At 40.3% G+C, this 24,123-nt stretch overlaps 1 long non-coding RNA gene across 1 annotated transcript in view; it reads right to left on the reverse strand.

Moving 5' to 3' along the window:
- Positions 1-24,123, reverse strand: part of LOC129637794 (uncharacterized) — a 123,024-nt gene that overhangs the window by 45,162 nt on the left and 53,739 nt on the right. Inside the window, exon 2 of the long non-coding RNA XR_008707575.1 lies at positions 8,234-8,374. This is a non-coding gene — a long non-coding RNA (uncharacterized LOC129637794). The remainder of the gene's footprint in view (positions 1-8,233; positions 8,375-24,123) is intronic.

Raw genomic sequence — 24,123 nt, forward strand, 5'->3', positions numbered from 1 at the left:
TGTGGCATCACTCCAATACCTGCTCCATTATCGCACAGCCTTCTCTACCTCTGTTGTTCTTGCCTCCCACTTATAAAGACCATGGTGATCATCTTTAGTATCCACAGGATAATACAAGACTATCTTCCCATCTCAAGGCCCTTAACTTAATCATACATCCAAAATGTCTTTGCAACACTGCCAGTCTTCATGGGTTCTGGGAACTAGGAGGTAGGCATCTCTGCTGCTGCTGTGAAGTCACTTCAGTCATGTCCGACTCTGTGCAACCCCAGAGACGGCAGCCCACCAGGCTCCCCCATCCCTGGAATTCTCCAGGCAAGAACACTGGAGTGGGTTGCCATTTCCTTCTCCAATGCATGAAAGTAAAAAGTGAAAAGGAAGTCCCTTAGTCATCCGACTCTTCGAAACCCCATGGACTGCATCCTACCAGGATCCTCTGTCCATGGGATTCTCCAGGCAAGAGTACTGGAGTGGGGTACCAATGGGAACCATAATTCAGCCCACCACAATACCACAATATGCCACTGGACACTTGGATAGAGAGGCATAATCTAATACAGGAATTTTTAAACAGTCCAGTGAATGAAATCCTAGGTCACTTTCCATACAGAGTAGAATGCGTATAGATGAAAAACAGCCCCACATCTTCCATTGTAGAAACAGTCTAGTTCACAACATGGTACAAATAGGCCAGATCTAGAAAAGGCAGACCCAGGATTTTTTGTTTTTTTTTTAAAAAAAAAAAAGCTGTAGCTATTCCACTTCTCACCAGCTCTGTGAGGCCTTATATATTATATGAATTAATCAGTCTCTCTTTTCTCCTTTGCCTTTTTCTTCTCTTCTTGTCTCAGCTATTTCTAAGCCCTTGCTCCCTGGAAGAAAAGCTATGACCAACCTAGACAACATATTAAAAAGCAGAGACATTACTTTGCCAACAAAGGTCTATCTAGTCAAAGCTATGGTTTTTCCAGTAGTCATGTATGGATGTGAGAGTTGGACTGTAAAGAAAGTTAAGTGCTGAAGAATTGATGCTTTTGAACTGTGGTGTTGGAGAAGACTCTTGAAAGTCCCTTGGACTGCAAGGAGATCCAACCAGTCCATCCTAAAGGAAATCAGTCCTGAATATTCATTGGAAGGACTGATGCTGAAGCTGAAACTCCAATACTTTGGCCACCTGATGCAAAGAACTGACTCATTGGAAAAGACCCTGATGCTGGGAAAGACTGAAGGTGGGAGGAGAAGGAGACGACAGAGGATGAGATGGTTGGATGGCATCACTGACTTGATGGACATGAGTTTGAGCAAGCTCTAGGAGATGGTGAAGGACAGGGAAGCATGGAATGCTGCAATGCATGGGGTCGCAAAGAGTTGGACACGACTTTGCGATTGAACAACAACAATCTTCTGAACCTGTTATACTCTCTCTGAAGTGGGGAATACTTACCTACCTCCTAGTGCTGTTGTGAGTATAAAATAATCACATAAAACAATAGCTCAATGCAAAGAATGCAGCTGGTAACCTACACATTAACTATTTGTATAATGTTAATAACAATAATTATTTCTGATTGTTAAACTTGTAAAATAGTTGACTAAATTTCCCAGAAAGGTTTGCAATTTCATAGGTTTTTTTAAAAAGCAAGACTAGAAAGCACTTTTTCTCAGAGAATGCTGTAATTTTCAGAAGCAAAGGGGATCATTTTTGCCTGAGGTCTGTCTCTAACAAATAAGAAGAAGTTATTGATCCACAACTGGTTATGCAACCCTGCCCACACTCTTCATAGCAGGAGATTAAAAAGACTAAGATGTATTCTTCATCCTCAGGAGCTTTGCAGTATAGTTAATGTTGACAAGACTAACTTATTTAAAACCCAGAGCAAAATAAGAGATGTTATCAAGTCCAAATTTCATGGAATGAGTTATAAATGCTATAAAACCCCAGAAGAAAAGCAGATTAGTATGGGATAGAGTGGTCAGGCAAGAGAGAAGGTATAAACTAGACCTTGAAGGGTGAGTAATATTTGGAGAGCCAGTAAGAGGGCATTGTGAGGCGTGAAAAATGGAAAGAACAGAGAAGCAAAGGCTAGAAGGCCCAAGAGAGCAATCGCTGTAACCTGGTGCCAAGCCTATGAATGTTAAAGAGGCAAGAGCGGTGAAAAAGAAAAAAAATCATGGGATAATGGCCAAGAGTAGGGACTCAGGAGTCAGAATATTTGGGTTTGGGTCATGTCTTCCCCACTTGCTAGCTTTGTGACCTTCGACAATTCCTTTAACTTCTCTGATGCTCAACTTTCACGCCTACAAAATCAGTGATAGCATCACCTTGTAGCATTGCTTCAAGATTATAGAACAGGAATGTGAAATGCTTAACATAACGGCTGGTACACACGAATAATTCAGTACATGACATTTCCAGTAATAGTTGTAATAGTCGTGGTAGAATAATCATGCTTGACTCTAAAATCATAGATATTTAAACACAGAACAGACGCCAGGGGTTATTTTATCTGAGCCTCTCATTTAAGAGGGAAGATAACTGAAGTGTAGAGAGATGAGATGACACTCATTGTGCTTCTCATTGGCAAACTAAGAATCACTATTCGTCCCTCCACACCTGTAGATTCAGCATTCCTATTCCAAAATAACTCGTGGTTGCTGCTCATGAACATGCTCAATTAGTGCTGATTTAGGATTCCTTTTTAAAGGACTGCTGAGTGTTAGCTGCCTCCAGTCAGAGGGAGAATATGAGAAAGCCAAATTCTACAAATAGAAGTTTTCAACCCTCTAATAACTACTCCACCAAAAGTAGAAGCCGAGCAAGGACACTTTGGACTTAAACTCGTTTGCCTGGTCTTCCTCCAGTCAACTTTTTACCCGATCTTTGATAGAAAACTTCCACTTTGGTCTCCTTGAGTTTAAATGAAGTCTATAAACATCTCTTGTATATGTTGCAGGGTTCTTTTTTAATGCCCTGGAATTTTTCAGCCCTGGAAATATATGTAAAAGTAAGTTCACAAAGCACTTGGTGTGATTTCTAATAAAAAAAAAAAAAATTCTAAAATGCAGATTCTTCAAAGAGTTCGTACAGTTAGGGATAAGCAAACCATGTTCTTATATTGCCCCCTTCTGGTTGATGCAGCAAAGAGACAGCCTGTATGGTATAAGAAACTAGCTCAATTTCATTTTAAATAAAATTTTTATAATCACCTAGCCCTGTTGATAGGCAGCTGCAGGTAATTTACTTGCTAGAACTAGTTACGTCGGATGAGTAACTCATAAATGTTAAAGTGAAAGCAGCTTTTGTGCTTTGGAAGGGCAATAGGTAGGGGAAAAATTACTCAGCTGTCTTAGCATCAGGCAGAAGCATCGAAGCCGAAAAGAAACAGAACTTGCTCCATGGTTGCTGAGAATGGATGATGTGAAATTTCTTCAGAAGCCAAGTTTAGCCAAATTGCAGGAGGATTCCATTATACATAAGGTAAGCAGCAGGAATACCCACCTGAGCTTTCTTTTTTGATGAGATGGAGGCAAGGGAAGGCTGATTTCTACAATATTGTGGCCAAATAGAGACCAATTTGAGGAAAGAATCCTGGCCTCTGAAAATATCTTTCTTCCTGAAACATGAAAAAAAGGCTTGAGAGATGATTTAGGCAGGTATAATTCCTCTTATCCAGGTACAGTCTGCTAGTTACGATAAGATAAGCTATGCCACAGTGACAACCGGAAAATCTCAGTAGCTTAATTCCAAAAGAGGTTTATTTCTCACATAAAATCCACATGGCCAAGGCTCACTGTCCATATCATACTGTGTAGTAGTTGTGTATTTGGTTTTCATAGTAAACTGTATGATCAAGTCACTTAAGATGGCTATTCTCTTGCTCTCTGTACATTCCCTGCTCAGCGTACACCTACTCACATTACTATCCAATCCTCTTTATTATAGGGCTTAATCAGTAACTGCCTACATACATGGCCCCTGCCCCAGCTTCTGGTCTCCCTGATAACTGATAAGCCAAACTGCTGTCCATTCCCCCTGTAACTGGTAGCCTCCTTTTTACACCCCCTTTCTCCCTCCCCAGTAGCGAACACTGTTGCTGTGTCCTGTCTGCCAGCGGCTGTACACAGTGGGCTGTCATTCTAGGACTTGGCTTCCGACTTGTAAGAGTCTCTATCCAATAACCCATTGATGTCTCTGTCACTGTCCTGGGTTCTTTCTCCAGACTCTCCGCTAAACAATTACAAGGCATGAATGCCTGCAGGATGCAGCCAACAAGACTATGAACTATCTTCTGATAGAAACTATGTCTATTCAGGTCTATGCTATATCCGCAGTACTTAGCACACCACCTGACACAGAGGTACTCAAGGAATATTTGTTGAATGGTGAAAGAAGGAAGGGACAAATGAATGAATGAATCAAGTTAAACACCTCTGGGCATCATTTCCAGGAGCTCTGACTTCTCTTTCTCCCTCTGCCTATCTTAGGTACAGACCTAAAGCAAATGCCATTCTATACTGCAGGAGAGTTACCTTTTCCCCTAGGGCTCCGTCATGGTATCATGCCCATGTAACTGCACGATCTCTTTTAAAAAGGTCTTCTTGGTGAGCCCTTGACACATTGGGGATGTAAGTCAACAAGGGTGGGAAATAAATACTCTTAGCAACTAAGCTTTGTAATGCTTGGCTTAGGGAGAAGCTGATGGATAGAGGACACATGGAGACCTTACAGATGGGTTTCTTGGGGAGACACTTCACAAAATGAAGCCAGCACAAAGCACTAAAAATTAAAAAGGCAAGGTCTTCCCTGGTGGTTCACTGCTAAAGAATCCGCCTCCCAATGCAGAAGACGTGGGTTCAGTTCCTGATCAAAGAAGACTCCACTTGCGCAGAGCAATTAAGTTCGTGTGCCACAGCTGTTGAGCCTGTGTTCTAGAGCCCTGACCACAACTACTGAGCCCATGTGCCACAACTACTGAAGCCTGCACGGCCTAGCGCCCACGCTCTGCAACAGAGAAACCACTGCAATGAGAAGCCTGAGCGCCAAAACTACAGAGTGGCCCCTGCTCTCTGCAACTAGAGGAGCCTGGGCAGCAGTGAAGACCCAGAACAGCTAAAAGTGAAAAAAAAATAAAATAAAATAAAGGAAATGCAAGAAGCACTGAGATCACAAGGAGAAAGACAAGGGGAGGGGGGCGGAGAGCCTAGTTAAAAGAAAGAAAGGAGAAGAAAATTGCACTTTAAGATGTGATTCTCATCAAAACAAAACATATCTAGATGTCTTACCAGCCATGCAGAAGACCCCAGAAGATTTTTTTTCCTTTTGCTTTTCTCTTTATTTTCTATAGAGTTTTACCATTTTTCACTGATCAAATACTAACTGATGTAATACTGTGACAACTCTCTTGAATCCCCATCCCTAAAGTTCTTACCATTTCTGTCTTTTTTAGCAAAGACCTTTCTAACCAGCACACACTGATGGATACCAAGTTGGCAGCTTTGGCTCTCTAAATTCCTCAATCCCTTATGTATTCATTGGAGAATTAATAGATTATTATTTTGCACCTAAAGCAAGATAGGGAGTGTTTTTGAAATCACAAAAGGTGCTGGGACATAAACTCTCTGAACCATAAATCTTGCAGTTTAATTAGAACTGTACCCAGGGGTACTGAGTCTGACTGTATATGAGGTTTTGGAAAAAAGATCCAGTTCTATCGACCACAGCCCCATTCTTTGAGACTGAGGATCAGCCTACAAGTTGTGCTGAACTGCTGAGCTACTAGCTCAAATTTCTTCCTCCTTCCTGGCTCCCATTCGCTTGATCCTGCATCTCCAGAGAAGGTGCAGTTCCCCACCTCCACCCCGTGGTTAGAGGGAGAAGTATACTGTCACTAGGGCTTAAATTTGCCTTGATCTTTGCATAATCACATTAGGCAGTGATGACTATTTCTGGACTGCAAAATACTAACTGAAGAACAGATAGATTATATAGTGTGCCTCCTAAGTGGCATGTTGCTATGGTTTCCCACTGAAAGAAGAGAATTCTCGCCATTAGGTTATCTGAAATCTGCAGGATTGCTCCGCACTGTTTCCGCAGAGCAATAGACTGTCCTTTGAACACAACTCCATCTGTATGATCAAATGCAGTCTCCGACTAGCAGAGAATGAGGTGTGTTTTTGAAGACTGTCTTCACAGAATGCAGTGGGATCTGCAGGACATTTATGAGACTAAAACAGGCACTGACTTCTGTTGATAAGGCACCCTTCCTGTATTTATTAACTATGACCCTTATACCAAAAAAGTTATTGAATCTGAACCACCTGAGCATGCAAATAGGGTGCTTTAAACCCTCCAAAAGCTTCCCATTGCTCTGAAGATAAAATCCAAATCCTTTCTCATGGCCTGTATTCCTTATAAGGTCAAACTCTGAACTACTTCTCTACCCTCAGCTCACCCCACTCTTTCTCCCAATTCAGGATCTGCTACACTTACCTTCTCTTACTTCCTTGAACACATCCTCTAAAACACCAACTTTTTCCCTGCAGTAAGGTCTATGCACATGCTCTTTCTTTTGCTTAGAATGCTTCTCCCCATTTCTGGCCTGCCTTAACTCTTACAAATCCAACAGTTCTCTAATGCCACATCCTAAGATACTCATCACCCCAATTTCAATTCGGTTCCCATTTATACGCTCTGACAAGACTCTGCACTGTCATTTCACAGCACACACAAAAATTTGAAATTAACTATATATAGTTATCTCCTCCACCAAAATAAATCCTGAAAGCCATGGGTGATGCCTTTTTGGTCTGCTATATCCCCAGCACTTACTATAATACAAAACTTGGCACATAGTAGGCTGCTGCTGCTGCTGCTGCTAAGTCGCTTCAGTTGTGTCCGACTCTGTGCGACCCCACAGACGGCAGCCCACCAGGCTCTGCCGTCCCTGGGATTCTCCAGGCAAGAATACTGGAGGGGGTTGCCATTGCCTTCTCCATTGTGTGAAAGTGAAAAGTGAAAGTGAAGTCGCTCAGTCGTGTCCAACTCATAGTGACCCCATGGACTGTAGCCTATCAGGCTCCTCCATCCATGGGATCTTCTAGGCAAGAATACTGGAGTAGCTTGCCATTGCCTTCTCCGACATAGTAGGCATTCAATACTAAATGAATGAATCGGCCCACTGATTCCAATCCCCATTTACTTAGTAATGAGGAGGGACTGAATGTCTGCTTACTCAATGATCCATTGAACAAGTATTAAAACTGATGAAAATTCAAGGAAGTTTACCCTCAAGTAGCTTATAAATGCAATATGGGGAAATACAACAGGGAAATACAACAAATAACCATATATAGGTGAAATAGCAATTTATATGCAGTGTTTCTTGTCTCATGGAAACCTGATGATCATGGGCAATTAAGGTCCATACATAAAACAGAATTGTACTAGACACACTTCTGAAGAAATTGCTATCCTGTCCGGTAGTAGCTCTTGGGTCATCACATACCTCTCCCCAGGATAAAGGAAGCCCAGAGATACAATAAGGAAGAGAGAATACACTTTGAAGGGTATTTGTGGAAACAGAGTCATCCTCCAACAAATATCCACTCACTCTCCTCACATCCCATGAAGTGCCCACAAGATAATCCTTCAGGGAGACGGGAAAACAAATCCAGAGTGTTGCAGGGAGGGTGGGCAGGTGAACACACAGAATGGTAGCTGACTCAGGACAAAGGGAACACAGGAGTGCACTGCCAGTGGACAGGCACTAAGGGGATGTCAGTAGCCTGAGAGGGCAGCACTTGTTCCTCATGGGATATCCAAAGAGTCATTAAAATGCTCCTTGGTAGGGAAGAGCCAGCAGGTTATCCTTGTCATGAAAGAAAGCACCAGCAATCAAACTGACCCAGCATCAGAGAAGTAATACCAAAGAAAGTATACCCTTTCTCTTTAAATTCAGCACACACACACACACACACACAAGTACACTTATACATGCTCTCTGCTCAACTCTAGAAGAGCCATAAGCAGCAGAGTGAATGGAAGGACCAGGTGGAACAAGTACAATCAAAGCATGAACCGTGTTGCCCTGTCCTACTGGGGGACTAGGATTTAGTGGTCAGGCCTGGGGGAAGAGGTTGGATAGAGAGAAACCCTGACTTAGATGAGCAATTAAAGTTTTGATTTGGTTTGTATACAAATTGATAATACCTAATAATGAGACTGTTCAAATACCTGAAAGTGTCCGAGATTCACCAAAGAAATCCTCTGAATTGGGGAAGGTGATCCAAAGAGTCTTGCTGAAGGTAGTGTTTAGAAAATAATGAAGCTGATTCCTCACTGTACCCTCTCAGTCCAGTCTATCCAATAAACCATCTACATAAAACAGAAAATGATAAGTTCAAGTAAAGAAGTAAAAATAAAGTCCAATAGTGGATGTAATCTGCTCAGTCCCTTCTCTACTTAAGAAATTACTTAACCTATCAACCAGTGTCCTAGAAATATTAGGAATAATAGAATCATACTTGTACTATTACTTATGCAAAGTATATTCATATTTTTTCTTCCTTCAGCAAAAATTATTCCTTGAAAAGATAAATTTCTCATTAGCTCCCAGTAAAAGTGTGCATCCTGCTACTATGGATAATTCAATAATTTTTCTGAATGTCAAATGACAGTATATCACATCTGAACATGTCCTATGCAAAAAACTTCAATGACAAATGTCTTTCACTCATCACCACCCTAGGTGGTTGGTAGAGAAAATATCCTCCCATTTTACCAGCAAAGAATAATCTCTCTCTCTTTGTGAGACCAAAAACAGGGGTCTGCAAATTATGACTTACCAGGTAAATTCATCCCACCAACTGTTTTGGGATCGCCCATAAGTTAAAAATAGCTTTACATTTTTAATTCACTGAAAAAATCAGACAATAATACTTCATAACACATGAAAATAATATGAAATTCAAATTTCACTGTTCATAAAGTTTTATTGAAACATAGGCAATGCTCATTCATTGACATATTGCTTATAGCTGTTTCCACACTACAACAGAAATGGGTAGTTGTGGCAGAGATTGGATGGCTGGCAAAGCTTAAAATATTTACCACTTTCCCATTAAGACAAAAGTGTGCTGATTCCTGCTCTAAAAGGTTAAATGGCATCTAGTTACATATGCTTAATTAGCCACACCAAAAAAGTCATAAAACCACTGATTCAGAACATAAATCATTTTATCATATTTAATATATAATAATAATAAATATTGGTAGTATACATGCTTTTATTTTCCCTTTCTATTAGGTCACCACATTTGGGGAGAAAATAAAATCTCATAAAACTCAGAAATTTTGCTTAGAATGCCCTTCCCCTATTCTTGGTCTGCCTTACCTCTTACAAATACTGCAGGTCTCAGATTAAATATTACCTCCTGAGGAGTCCAGTGGTTAGGAATCCACCTGCCAGTGCCAGGGACATGGGTTTGATCTGTGGTCCAGGAAGATCCCACATACCAAGGGGCAACTAAGTCCGTGCACCACAGCAACTGAGCCCTCGCACCTGAAGCTGTGCTCCACAACAAGAGAAGCCACAGCAGTGAGAGGCCCCTGCGCTGCAGCAAAGAGTAGTCCGCAGCTAGAGAAAGCCTGCATGCAGCAACAAAGACCCAGCCCAGGCAGAAATTAAATAAACAAATAATAAAAATTTAAAAACAAAAAACTTTCTCCCTCATAATTCCTCTGCAAATAGTCTGCGGAGGCTTTTGTTGTCATGGAAATTGAACTTCTATAATTAATGGTAAAGATGTTATGATTTCATGGGAAAGACTGTTCAGTAAAGAGTAAATAAATGTCAGTATGCCAAACAGTATCGTTTTCTTGCTAATTTTTTTCAAGTGTATATTCTTCTCCTGTATCTTCCAGATGCTGTTCCCCTTATCAGAATTCAAGTTTTTAAGATGAAGATTGAATGTTGTTTTATTTTGAAGCCATTTTTATAATCTTGAAAAAAATCAGTTTCTTAAATATGCAGTGTATCAAGAATTCAGAGAATCTCTTCATATTTGGTAGCCCAAAATGCTGACAAGGTCCACTAATGATCATTATCAATAAATGTACGCCAGATACCAATGGCGGTGGGGTGGGAGGTGGTGCGCACAGAATTTAAGAACTTAAAGTTTCCGTTCTCCCTATTGTCCAGCAAAATGTTCCCCACTGAAAGGCATTACCAGCTATCACATTGGCAAGCACTGATCACTGAACCGGACTACACTATTAGCATGTATGCCTGTCCAGATGCTCATGAACAAAATACTGGCTCTTCTGACCCCCTCCTAAAAAAACGAACCCATTCTTCCTGTTTTAATGGGGAAAGACTTGGAGCCACAATGACAAAAGCTAACTAACTGAGCATTTACTATGGACCAGACACCATTAAGCACTTCAAAAAAATATCAATATTCATTTGTTGTAAAGACGACCTGTGATGGAGTTTCCATTATCATCCTAATTTTACAGAAGAGAAAACAAGGTTAACTCTCCCAGGTCACATAGCTATTAAATAACTGAGATGAGATTTAGACTTGAGATCATCTGACTCCAAACTCTGTGCTACAGATTTCCCCCAAAGCTATGATATCCAGGAATGAGCACAGAGCTGAGATCCAAGAGGTAAATGTTCTTGTCTCAGCTGTGATACGAAGTAAGTGGGTAGTTCTGACCGTGATATTTCCCCTCTCTGGGTTTCCAATTCCTCTTCTACAAAGAGTGGTAATTGGACTACTAGATGAATAATAAAATTGCTTCCAAGACTAATATACAATGATTTGAGAGCAGACACTTTGCACAAAAAGAGGACTAGAAAAACAATGGGAGCCATCTGGATGTAAAAATGATGAATGGTGAAAGCTCTTGGAGGGGATAGTCTCAGATTAGCATTCCATGCCACGGGGTCCACACACCACATTGCCAGTCTCCTGCAAATTGCCTGCAGCTGCGCTGATCTAGAGGCCATTTGGAGTGCAGAACCCTTAACACACTGTTCAAGGTATTTAGTCTTAGGTTTCCCGGGAGCTCATCTAGCCACATTAAATATCTTGTGATTTGCCAACTTTGCTGTTAGAAGCATAACAAAGTTTTGGTTGTTGTGGTTTGAACTCCATTATCCCTTCATTCTGGATAGAAAGGATGTCTTTGTAAATTCTTTCTTGAGTAGCTGACTGAAAGATTTTCACATCAGTCAAAAAAATGAAAACCATCTAAAGAAACCACCTCTGTTGATGATGGGAGAAACCCTGTGATATTCTCATAATCTACTTGTCTGCTTCCACTTTACAGAGTCATGCCTCTGGTGTTCATGCCCCCAGTCCATAATGCCCTTCCCAAGGCTTCCACAAATTTTTAGGAATTTATAGTCTCATTATTACTACTTATTTTTACTTGGGGATCCTACAGAAGTTCTTGTTCTCATTTTAGCTTCCAATAGGTATCATTTTCTCTGTCCAGTATTAACTGTGTACCTCCCTAAGTATGTGTCCCACAGGGTGGTGTTGGACGTAACAAAGGAGGGTTCCCTCACAGCATACACAGCAGAGCAACAGTTCTAAATCTAACATTGGTGGTGGTGATTTTGTCACTAACTCGTATCCAACTCTTGCATTTCCATGAACTGTAGCTTGCCTGGCTCTTCTGTCCATGGGATTCCCCAGGCAAGAATACTAGACTGAGTTGCCATTCCCTTCTCCAGGGGATCTTCCTGACCCAGGGATCGAACCCGGGTGTCCTGAACTGCAGGCAGATTCTTTACTGACTAAGCTACGACGGATGCCCCATCCCCGTCCTTAAATTTCTCTGAGCCATCCTCACTACTGGGAATTTTGCAGTGGTCATATTTTGCCTTGAAGCCCTGGCCCTGGCCCTTTTGTCATGCTGCAGGACCCTCTCTCTATCTTACTGGTTCCTTAACCTTAAGATGCCCTCTCAAAAATCATATGCCAGGCTTCCCTGGGGGTTCAGTGGTAAAGAATCCACCTGCCAATTCAGGAGACACAGGTTCAATCCCTGATTCGGGAAGATTCTACATGCCACAGAATAACTAAGCCCAGACGCCACAAATACTGAGCCTGTGCTCTAGAGTCAGAGAGCCGCAACTACTGAAGCCCATGGATCCTAGAACCTGTGCCCCACAACAAGACACCACAGTGAGAAGCCTGCACACCACAACTAGAGAGTGGCCCCCACTTACTGCAACTAGAGAAAAGCCCATCAGCAATAAAGACCCCACACAGCTAAAGATAAATAAATAAAATTATTCTGTTAAAAAATCATAAGCCCATGATGTGTTCATGCAGAAAAAGTGGTCATTTCTACTGCCCTCTCCTTCCAGACCATGCCCAGAACCTATTTCTTTAAACTAGCAAAGAACTCTACCACTAGCATGATTTACCAAATAATAATAACTTGGAGCTCCATCTGCTGTTTCCCAATCTTAGTACAAATTACAAATCTACTACTACTCAAGGTTCTGTAGTGAGGTTCTGTATGAACCAGTCTCACAACATTCAAAGAAAAAAATACTAATTCTTATTCTTCAAATTATTTTTTAAAACAAGCTGACTGCTGCTGCTGCTGAGTCACTTCAGCTGTGTCCGACTCTGTGTGACCCTATAGACGGCAGCCCACCAGGCTCCTCTGCCCATGGGATTTTCCAGGCAAGAGTACTGGAGTGGGGTGCCATTGCCTTCTCCGAAACTGACTGGATCACATCTTAAAATTCTTCTCACATTTCTCTTCACCCCAAATTTCATGTTAACTGCCCCCAAATTGTTCTCCCCATTCTTCACTCTGCATTTTCTGGAAGAAAAAAAAAATTTTTAATTACCCAAAAGTCCTATCCTCACAGACAGTTCTATTTCCTTGTTCCTCTCCTGAACTCTCTTTGGGAATAGCATTTGAGGATGGGGGAGGGAGCGCGTTTTTGCTTTTGCAATACCACTTACCTCCTTTTGAACAATCCCCTCCCTGTCCTTGGTTCACTAATTGGCCTGATCAGCACCACAGGTGAAAGGAGAAGTGTAGACAGGCACAGATGTTCAGGTTCAGGTAAGGGGGAGGGGAAAATGTGATCCTCATCCATCATGAATTTTTGCCCCTTTTACAAATAAAAATTTTTAACAAACAGAAACAAGATGACAAAAAAACTGCAACTGAATCATGCAGTGACAATTGTCATGCCTAAAGTTCTTAGGATTTAAAAGAGATAACATGCCAGAAACAAATTAAAGTTCTTTTTGACATAGTGAAAGACTTGCTTGAAAAGAGATTTAACTTGAGAATTGTACCTGAAAAATGACAGCTGTGAATGGATTTGAGTGCAACAACAGCTATTAAAGGGAACCAAAAACAACTAGATGTTAAAAATACAAAAGAAGCTTTTGAACAGTGTATTTGTAGCTTTAGGCAATATTCAGACAACAGAATAAAACAGGACCCAGTATAATGAAATCCGGTCCAACTGAGTGTTGACAACAGAATGCAAATCAAGAGCACTCTGGAATCAGTTAAGCTTCATTGAATGCAAACAATAGCAAAGATCCTGACTAACTAATCAAAATAGAACGTTATTATTTTTTAAAGTGAAGGAATGCAGAGAATGGAGTGAAAGGTTTAAATCTGGCCATCTCATTCCCCAGCTGGAAATGCTTAAGTGAATTTAACTATCATTAAGAATAAGTCTATAGAATAGAACGGGACCAAACAATAGAATGGGAAAGAATCTTGAAAGATCTCTTCAAGAAAATCAGAGATAACAGGGGAACATTTCATGCAAAGATGGTCTCAATAAAGGACAGAAATTGTAGAGATCTAACAGAAGCAGAAGATATTAAGAAGAGCTGGGAAGAATACACAGAAGAACTGTACAAAAAAGATCTTCACGACCCAGATAATCACGACGGTATGATCACTCACCTAGAGCCAGACATCCTGGAATGTGAAGTCAAGTGGGCCTTGGGAAGCATCACTACGAACAAAGCTAGTGGAGGTGATGGAATTCCAGTTGAGCTATTTCAAATCCGGAAAATGATGCTGTGAAAGTGCTGCACTCAATATGCCAGCACATTTGGAAAACTCAGCAGTGGCCACAGGACTGGAAAAGGTCAGTTTTCATTCCAATCCCAAAGAAAGGCAATGCCAAAGAATCCTCAAACGACTGCACAATTGCACTCATCTCACACGCTAGTAAAGTAATGCTTAAAATTCTACAAGCCGGGCTTCAGCAATATGTGAACCATGAACTTCCAGATGTTGAAGCTGGTTTTAGAAAAGGCAGAGGAACCAGAGATCAAATTGCCAACATTCGCTGGATCATGGAAAAAGGAAGAGAGTTCCAGAAAAGCATTTGACTGTGTGGATCACAATAAACTGGAAAATTCTGAAAGAGGTGAGAATACCAGACTACCTGACCTGCCTCTTGAGAAACCTGTATGCAGGTCAGGAAGCAGCAGTTAGACCTGGACATGGAACAACAGACTGGTTCCAAATAGGAAAAGGAGTACATCAAGGCTGTGTACTGTTACCCTGCTTATTTAACTTACATGCAGAGTACATCATGAGAAACGCTGGGCTGGAGGAAGCACAAGCTGGAATCAAGATTGGCCAGGAGAAATATCAATAACCTCAGATATGCAGATGACACCATCTTAATGGCAGAAAGTAAAGAGGAACTAAAAAGCCTCTTGATGAAAGTGTAAGAGGAGAGTGAACAAGTTGGCTTAAAGCTCAACATTCAGAAAACTAAGATCATGGCATCCCATGATGCTATGTCCCAAGTCCCAAGACCCATCACTTCATGGCAAATAGATGGGGAACCAGTGGAAACAGTGGCTGACTTTATTTTGGGGGGCTCCAAAATCACTGCAGATTGTGATTGCAGCCATGAAATTAAAAGACATGTACTCCGTGGAAGGAAAGTTATGACCAACCTATACAGCATGTTGAAAAGCAGAGACATTACAAAGGTCCGTCTAGTCAAGGCTATGGTTTTTCAAGTGGTCATGTATGGATGTGAGAGTTGGACTATAAAGAAAGCTGAGCGCTGAAGAATTGATGCTTTTGAACTGTGGTGTTGGAGAAGACTCTTGAGAGTCCCTTGGACTGCAAGGAGATCCAACCAATTCATCCTAAAGGAGATCAGTCCTAGGTGTTCATTGGAAGGACTAATTTTGAAGCTGAAACTCTAATACTTTGGCCACCTGATGCGAAGAGCTGACTCATTTGAAAAGACACTGATGCTGGGAAACATTGAGGGCAGGAGGAAAAGGGGATGACAGAGGATGAGATGGTTGGATGGCATCACTGACTCGATGGACATGGGTTTGGTTGGACACCAGGAGTTGGTGATGGACAGGGAGGCCTAGCGTGCTGTGGTTCATGGGGTCCCAAAGAGTCAGACACGACTGAACGACGGAACTGAACTAAATGGCATTGTATTTGTGTTAAAAATATGCCATTATATGTCAGACATATATTATGCATATAATGTACATAATAAACTAGTAACTGTAGTTAGATGACATGATAGTTGGGATTTTCTTTAAAGGCTGAAATATACCAGCAAAAACAATGGCAATGTCATCAGTCATAGTTGTAGTAATAAGAATGGAAAAAAAAAAATAAGAGTAACAAAATCTTTTACAACATGGAAACTTAGTGACAGGTACACTAGGGTTCATTACATTCTTCTACTTCTATAGAAATTTTTGAATTTTTTTGAAATTTAAAAATTTTTTACAAATTGTTTGAAATTTGCTATAATAAAAATAATTTAAGCCTCAAATAATTTGAAAGCAAGTCTCATGAGTGCAGTATTGATTAAAATGGATTATTCCATTTTGGTTGAAAGCTATATTTGTCTCTACCACAATGATTGGTTTTCTTGTGTGTTTCTGAAATGAAGGCAATTTCACAAAGAACTAGGTGACCTTGGGCACCTTGGCCTCCACATAGCTAGCTTTCCTTATCGGTCAGCTAAGAATGACTCAATCACCATGGTGCTTTTCCCACACTATTCTGGAGCTGCTTCCTTGGTGGCTTAGCTGGTCAAGAACCCACCTGCCAGTGCAGCAGACAAGAGACATGGGTTCAATCCCTGGGTCAGGAAGATCCCCTGGAGAAGGAAATGGCAACCCACTCCAGTATTCTTGCCTGGAGAACTCTATGGACAGAGGAGCCTGGTGGGCTACAGTACAGAGGGTCGCAAAGAGTTGGACACAACTGACAGCACAGACAAACATACATTCTAGGGCTGTTTCACTCTGAAACACAGTAACTGGATAAGAGAATGGCTTTTAATGCAATAATAATCAGTTGATTTTATAAGTATTCATTTTTAAAATAATTTTTAAAACAGCTTCATTAAGGAATTCCCTGGCTGTCCAGTGGTTAGAACTCCACACTCTCACTGCTGAGGGCATGGGTTCCATCCCTGGCCCCTAAGATCCCTCAAGCTGAGGTGCAAGATCAAAAATAAAATATAAAATAAAATAGCTTCATCACCTGTAATGACTATATTTAATATTCAACCACAGTGACTGTGATTATACAAGGTCAGAAATGTCCAAAGGCAATCAATGCTATGAACAATATCTTATGAGGAAACTGCTTTAATTTGTACTTTTCCAATAAGAGTACAAACCCATAACACCTAGAAATTTTTACCTGCTAATACTAATCCAGTCATGATTGTCTATATGGCTCAGATCACCAGATAAGAAATTCATTTATTTTAATGAATAGATTGGTTGCCTTATCACATACCAAAGATTCTTCAAAATAGTACTTGATTCTGTATAGATTAAAAGAAAAATCTGGAGGTCTCATACTCTTTCAACAGTTTGTGCTGATGACTTGTGGGTGACCTTGTGGATCAAATATTATGACTAAAAAACCATCCACCTTCCATACATACAGAAGTGAAGCAATCCAATGTGGGGTTCAGTTTATCCTGTTTGTTTCTGTTTTTGTTTTATCAGTCCATTATTTTTTCAACAATTCCATTATATACACTTACTTCCTAGAAACATTTCCAATTTAGGATCAAATAAATCACTCATTAAGAGTAATGTTTCCATTTGAACCTCCCTCCCACCTCCCCACATCCCACCCCTCCAGGTTGTCACAGAGCACTGAGTTTGAGCTCCCTGGGTCATGCAGCAAATTCTCACAGGCTCTCTATTCACATATGGTAATGTATATGTTTCAATATTACTCTTTCAATTTATCCCACCTTCTCCTCCCTCCACTGTGTCCAATAGATTGTTCTCTATGTCTGTCTTCTCCATTCAGTTCAGTTCAGTCACTCAATCATGTCTGACTCTTTGCGACCCCATGAACTGCAGCACGCCAGGCCTCCTTGTCCATCACCAACTCCCAGAGTGTACCCAAACTCATGTCCATTGAGTCAGTGATGCCATCCAACCATCTCATCCTCTGTCATCCCCTTCTCCTCCTGCCTTCAATCTTTCCCAGCATCAGGGTCATTTCAAATGAGTAGTTCCCATCAGGTGGCCAAAGTATTGGAGTTTCAGCTTCAGCATCAGTCCTTCCAATGAACACTCAGGACTGATTTCCTTTAGGATGGACTAGTTGGATCTCCTTGCAATCCAAGGGACTCTCAAGAGTCTTCTCCCACACCACAGTCCCAAAGCATCAATTCTATGGTGCTCAGCTTTCTTTATAGTCCAACTCTCACATCTATACATGACTACTGGAAAAACCATAGCCTTGACCAATTGGACCTTTGTTGACAAAGTAATGTCTCTGCTTTTTAATCTGCTGTCTAGGTTGGTCATAACTTTCCTTCCAAGGAGTAAGCGTCTTTTAATTTCATGGCTGCAATTACTGCCTTCAGTGATTTTGGAGCCCCCAAAAATAAAGTCAGCCACTGTTTCCACTGTTTCCCCATTTATTTGTATGAAGTGATGGGACTGGATGCCATGATCTTAGTTTTCTGAATGTTGAGCTTTAAGCCAACTTTTTCACTCTCCTCTTTCACTTTCATCAAGAGGCTCTTTAGTTCTTCTTCACTTTCTGCCATAAGGGTGGTGGTTTCTGCATATCTGAGGTTACTGATCTTTCTCCCGGCAACCTTGATTCCAGTTTGTGCTTCATCCAGCCCAGCGTTTCTCCTGATGTACTCTGCATATAAGTTAAATAAGCAGGGTGACAATATACAGCCATCTCTATTGCTGCCCTGCAAATAGGTTCATCAGGGAGGTTCAAAAGGGAGGGGACATACGTATACCTCTGGTTGATTCATGTTGATGTATGGCAGAAACCAACACAATATTGTAAAGCAATTATCCTCCAACTGAAAATAAATCTTAAAAGAGCAGTGATATTCTCATACCTTTCTTTGGATGATAATTTTAACTACTTTAATTACCAAATTGCCACTGCATTATTTGATTTTATACTATTTTTATCAGGCAAAGAGAGATTTTTCATATCCAATGTTGTCCATCTTGTTTTAAAACTCCAAGTTATGGCTTTCACAAGGGAGGAAACATAATTTACAGTCAGTAAAATAATGCAATGTTTGTATCAGCACATGGTAGATATAATTAACTGATAAGGTTTAAATCTGAAATATTTGAGCAATGGCTAACTACTTTAAAAACTAAAATTATTACTCAACATGAGTACTTTTTTCGTTAATTACAAATAATGACCCAGTCTGTCAACAATTTTACATGTTAAAAGATGTCAGACTTCGAAAGGAGCAGAATGAAATGATTCAGTTTTGAAGTTTTTAGAAACATCTTTGGTTTCTTGCCCTGACTTAGGAAGAAAGTAATCGCACTCTCAGATTTAGAATTTTGAGAGAGTTTATGCAATCAGCTTTTGTTTCATTCTTCTAAGCCCTTTCAAGGTAAAATTTCTCTGTTGCTTCAGGAAAGAAGAAGTCTGATGAATCTAAAAGTATTGCTTTTGAATTCCTTCATTAATTCATATCAGGCTCTAAAACCCCTACTAGATAATTCTGGGTTGTAATGTTTGAATTTCCCTTGAAATAAACTTCCAAATGCAAATTGTCACTGTTTGCAAAAGCCCGGTGGGGCATCATTTGAAATTTTTTTTATATTTTAACAGCTAAACCCAAAAATACATATTTCCACTTCTAACAGGCCACCACACTGCATACCTTGAGCGGTACTATGGTATCCCAGTCCATGTGAATGATGACCCTTGACTGTACGGCACTGAATTGCCTCTGGCAACTCTGCTCAACTTCATGCAATGCTCTACCAAGAGTAAACACTCAAGAAATATTTGCTAATTAATTAGTAGTATCTGCAGAGGCAGATTTAGTTGAATATTGGTAGGATATTAGAAGACTCAGATTCCAAAATTTCTTAATGATCAAGTAGTGCCTGTGAAACTAGGAATTTGGTATTAACATATTCACATGACTATACATAAAATAATCAATAATGATCTACTGTATAGCACACAGAACTCACTCAATATTCAGTAATAAGTTATATTGGAAAGAAATCTGAAAAAAAATCTCAAGAAGAATGGATATATGTAAATATGTAACTAAATCACTTTGCCATACACCTGAAACTAACACAACATTGAAAGTCAACTATACTCCAATATAAAATAAAGACTGTTTTAAACAAAAAGTCTGCACCCTGCTTCACAACAACCCTCCCAAGAAAACACTGTCATCCCAGAACCTGATCTTGTACTGCAACAGCAGTGTCCCTTCCTCCCACAGGAACCAGTGTCCACCGCCAACATACACCTGAGAAGCAGAAAGAGATCCTCCATCAGAAGCAGTGTGTGTTTTTCAAAGGCATGATCTGCATGACGGGACTAATAATGTTTCCTAGATTTATTGCAAAGAGTAAACATAATAACCATAACCAGATAACATGTATGAAAGTATTTGACCATTTTGGGTCATATAGAGAAGGGATTCTGCTGAGGTAAATCCTATTTCTCCTTTAAATCTCTTCTGGACACATGGACACTTTTTCAGAAATAACCCTCTGTACATTGGTTGTCTGAGCTTCCAGCTCAGAGGCTTTCCTTTCCATTGGGGTCAGTGGGGTCTCGTCCTGTCATAAGTCCATGAGATGGAAGTAAAGTCCCCACCAGGGCATCCTGTTATGACCCCTCTAGGGTTCCTTTTTTGTACTATGCTTTACACTGGACTATACAATCCTGAAGAACAAGGGCAATGCTTTTCAACCTCAGTGTCTAGGATGGTGCTTGGCACAGACTAAATGCTCAAAATGTGTTTAATTAATGAAACCAACAAGAAAAGTCTTCAGTTAAAAAAAAAAAAAACAGCAGTGCATGTGAAATAGTTTTTATTATATTAAACTCTCCTATCATGCATTGGAGAAGGAAATGGCAACCCACTCCATATTTTTGCCTGGAGAATCCCAGGGACCGAGGAGCCTGGTGGGCTGCCATCTATGGGGTCGCACAGAGTCGGACATGACTGAAGCGACTTAGCAGCAGCAGCAACAGGCTATGTTCACATAGTACAAAGTGAGTAAATATTTGCAATCTTTGCATTCATTTGTTAGGGAGAAATAGACAAACTAGATTTGTAATTCAAACCAGCAGTGTGATAGTACGCACTGACCAAGCAAATACAATACATAACAAAATTCTGTTTTGTTCTTATAGCCAGGAAATTAAAGGATGCTTGCTCTTTGGAAGGAAAGCTATCACAAACCTATACAGCATATTTAAAAAACAGAGACATCATTTGCCAACAAAGTTCTATATAATCAAACTATGGTTTTTCCACTAGTCATGCACAGATGTGGGAGTTGGACCATAAAGAAGGCTGAGCACCAAAAGGCTACTTTCGAATTGTGATAACTGGAGAAGACTCTTGAGAGTCCCTTGGAAAGAAAGGAGATCACACCAGTCAATCCTAAAGGAAATCAGCCCTGAATATGCATTGGAAGGACTGTTGCTGAAGCTGAAGCTCCAATACTTTGGCCACCTGATGCGAAGAGTTGTCTCATTGGTAAAAACCCTGATGCTGGAAAAGATTGAAGGCAAAGGAGAGGAGACATGAATGTGAGCAAACTCCAGGAGATAATGGAGGACAGAGGAGCCTGGTGTGCTGCAGTCCACGGGGTCTCAAAGAGTCATACACGACTTAGTGACTGAACAACAACAACTTGGAGAAAGACCTCATCAGTACTCCAATGTCCACTCAACATAATGTCTTCTATCTGTAAGTGCCTTGTTCTAAACAAAATGCTGCCACAGACATCTTATCTTTTCCTTCCCTTTTAAACAACAGTATGAGTGATATTATTATCCATATTAGTGTCATATATTGGATGACAGTGAGCTTTGGAGAATTTAAATAGCTTAACCACAGCCACTATGAGCAGTAGTACCATAACTTACATCTATGCCTTTTAATTCCAAAACTTGAGGACATTCCACCACCATGGTCAAGGTCAAATTCTATTTCAATCATTTTTCTCTATATAAATCACAATTTTTAACTTTTTGATGCATTTCTGAAGCTTTTTTTTTTTTTTTGGCCACACCATGTGGCATGCGGGATCTTAGTTCCTAACCCATGTTCCCTGCAGTAGAAGCACCAAGTCTTAATCATTGGGCCACCAGGGAAGTCCCTCAGTCATTCTTTAATTCTTCCAACCTACTGTCTTATCACCTAAATGTAACAGCATAATGAGAAGAGAATCAGGTCATTTCAAATAATTGTGATGAATAAAATTGCCAAAAATAAAGATAGGCAAGTCATTTGATTTGCGAGCTTTTGATTGTAAAGTATACAAAGTAAATGGCATGAAACATGGAGCCCATAAGTTGCCCTTTCTCATTAAGAATCTTTCGCTTCAGAAATTGGCTACAGTGTGAGGGCAGGGAGAGGTAGTGAAGAATGGGAGAGCTGGAAGCATTCTTTGAAGCCCAGACTTATTCCAAAATCTGGGCTTTAATGCAATGATGTGTCCTTGAACGTCTCTGAGCCTCAGTTTCTTCATCTATAAAATATACAGACCAATATACCTACTCTCAGAGTAGGTATTATGAGATTAAATGAGGTAGCATATGCATGGCATTAGTACATGACAACTGTTCAAGGTAACTACATCTAGCTAGATACTTCCCAAATGCTTAAGGATGTTGTTTTAGGTATTTTTTACCATCTCTATCAATACTTTGGCCACCTGATGTGAAGAGCTGACTCATTGGGAAAGACCCTGATGCTGGGAAAGATTAAGGGCAGGAGAAGAAGGAGGTGACAAAGGATGAGATGATTGGATATCATCACCAACTCAATGGATGTGAGTTCGAGCAAACTCTGGGAGATAGAGAAGGACAGGGAAGCCTGGCCTGCTGCAGTCCAGGGGGTCAAAAAGAGTTGGACTTGACTTAGTGACTGAACAACAACCATGACCACCACTGAATCATTGTGTAAACAAACTTCAGCTACTGGCCTGTTTTCTCAAGGGTTAATCAGATGCCTTGAACAATGAACATGATGAGTCTTTCAGGCTTAGTCCACATAGCATTGCTTTGTGGGAGAATAAAGTACAAGTCAGTGTGTTCTGGGTTTGCAGTCTCTCTTCTATTTTAGAATTTGAATTTGTCCAACAAGCCTGCAAAGATGAGCAGCTAAGACAGAAAGAGAGTTGGTTCAGTGCCATGAAGACAAAGAGATAAGGAACTCTGAGACCTGGATTCTTCTTGTGGCCAAAACAAAACTCAAAAGTTCCTAGAAAAAGAAAACTTTCCAATATGCTCACAAGAAGATGCAAAGGACTAATTTCACAGACTTTCCTTCCTTCTTTCTCAACAAAACTGCTCTTGGGAAAAAACTGGGGCACTAGTGATCCACTGCCTCCTCTCTCACTTATTAACTAGTCTTAGACAAGTCAGTTAAGCTTTATGAGCCTCAGCAGTCTCCCCATTTGCAAGAGATATTGCTTACTGTTAGTGTGAGAATTCAATGAGAGAATACATCTAAAGAATTTAGCAATATGCCTGGCATACAGCCCAATAAATAACAGTTATTATTTGTATTATGATGTATGGCAATGGCAGTATTGCTAGAAAATAGCTTGAAGATTACTCAAGCTAGCTTACACCTGGTGAAGGAGAAAAGCAAAGGTAAAAAGTTAAAAAGACAGACCACGTTTTCCTTTCTTTAAGATTTTGCTAAAGAATGCTTCCAAACAATTGGCAGCCAAGTACCAAGGATGTTTTCTTAATTTTTCTTATAAAATCCAACCAGTCCTCATAAGAATAGACCCTATGTTGACCTAAGTAGGCTAGGGTTGCCAGATTTAGTAAATAAATATACTGGATGCCTATTTAAACTGGAATATCAGATAAATACTGAAAATTTTTAATTTGAGTATTCCATGAGATGTTTGAAATATATTTATTCAAAAAGTATTTGTTGTATAGCTGAAATTAAAATCTAACTGGGCATCTTTTATTTAATCTGGGAACCCTAATAACCTCCTGGGCTCCAGAAATCAGAAGAATCCAAATGGTGTACCTAGAGCAACCTGCAGACACCACAAGTTTAAGCCTGTGGGCTGATAAGGATATTTAAAGGAAATGGAAAATTTATATTTACCTCCAAGTGGCTTGAAAGGGCTTCAACTCTTCCCAATCAAAATGATTTGAATACCAAAACACTTACCTTGTCTGTTTTAGTTTTACTATCTTAAATGATAGAGGAACAACAATCAAAAGGCTCTTGTAAAGACAAAATAGAAACTGAATGTGAAAGTACTTTTAAATTAGGTTTGGGGGACTTCCAGGGAAAAACACTAGATTGAACACATGCTCCCTTCAGCACCCCTTCTAAAAAAAGAGGAAAGGGACTTTTTTTCAAGCATGAATCCAAAAGAAAAAGGAAAACAGAACCCAAAAGGACGTTCAGGAGACAACAGCAGTAGCAACCCCTCCATGGTGCCAGACTGGTGAGTGAGGCTGTCTTGGACCTTTTAGACTAGACCAGCTAAATACCAGCAAGTGACCTCAGTCATCAACAGATAGAGAATAATCCCCAGCTAAGTCCTATTCAAATCCCAACCAACAAA

This window comes from Bubalus kerabau, chromosome 1 (genome assembly GCF_029407905.1).
Source record: "Bubalus kerabau isolate K-KA32 ecotype Philippines breed swamp buffalo chromosome 1, PCC_UOA_SB_1v2, whole genome shotgun sequence".
Lineage (NCBI taxonomy): Eukaryota > Metazoa > Chordata > Mammalia > Artiodactyla > Bovidae > Bubalus > Bubalus kerabau.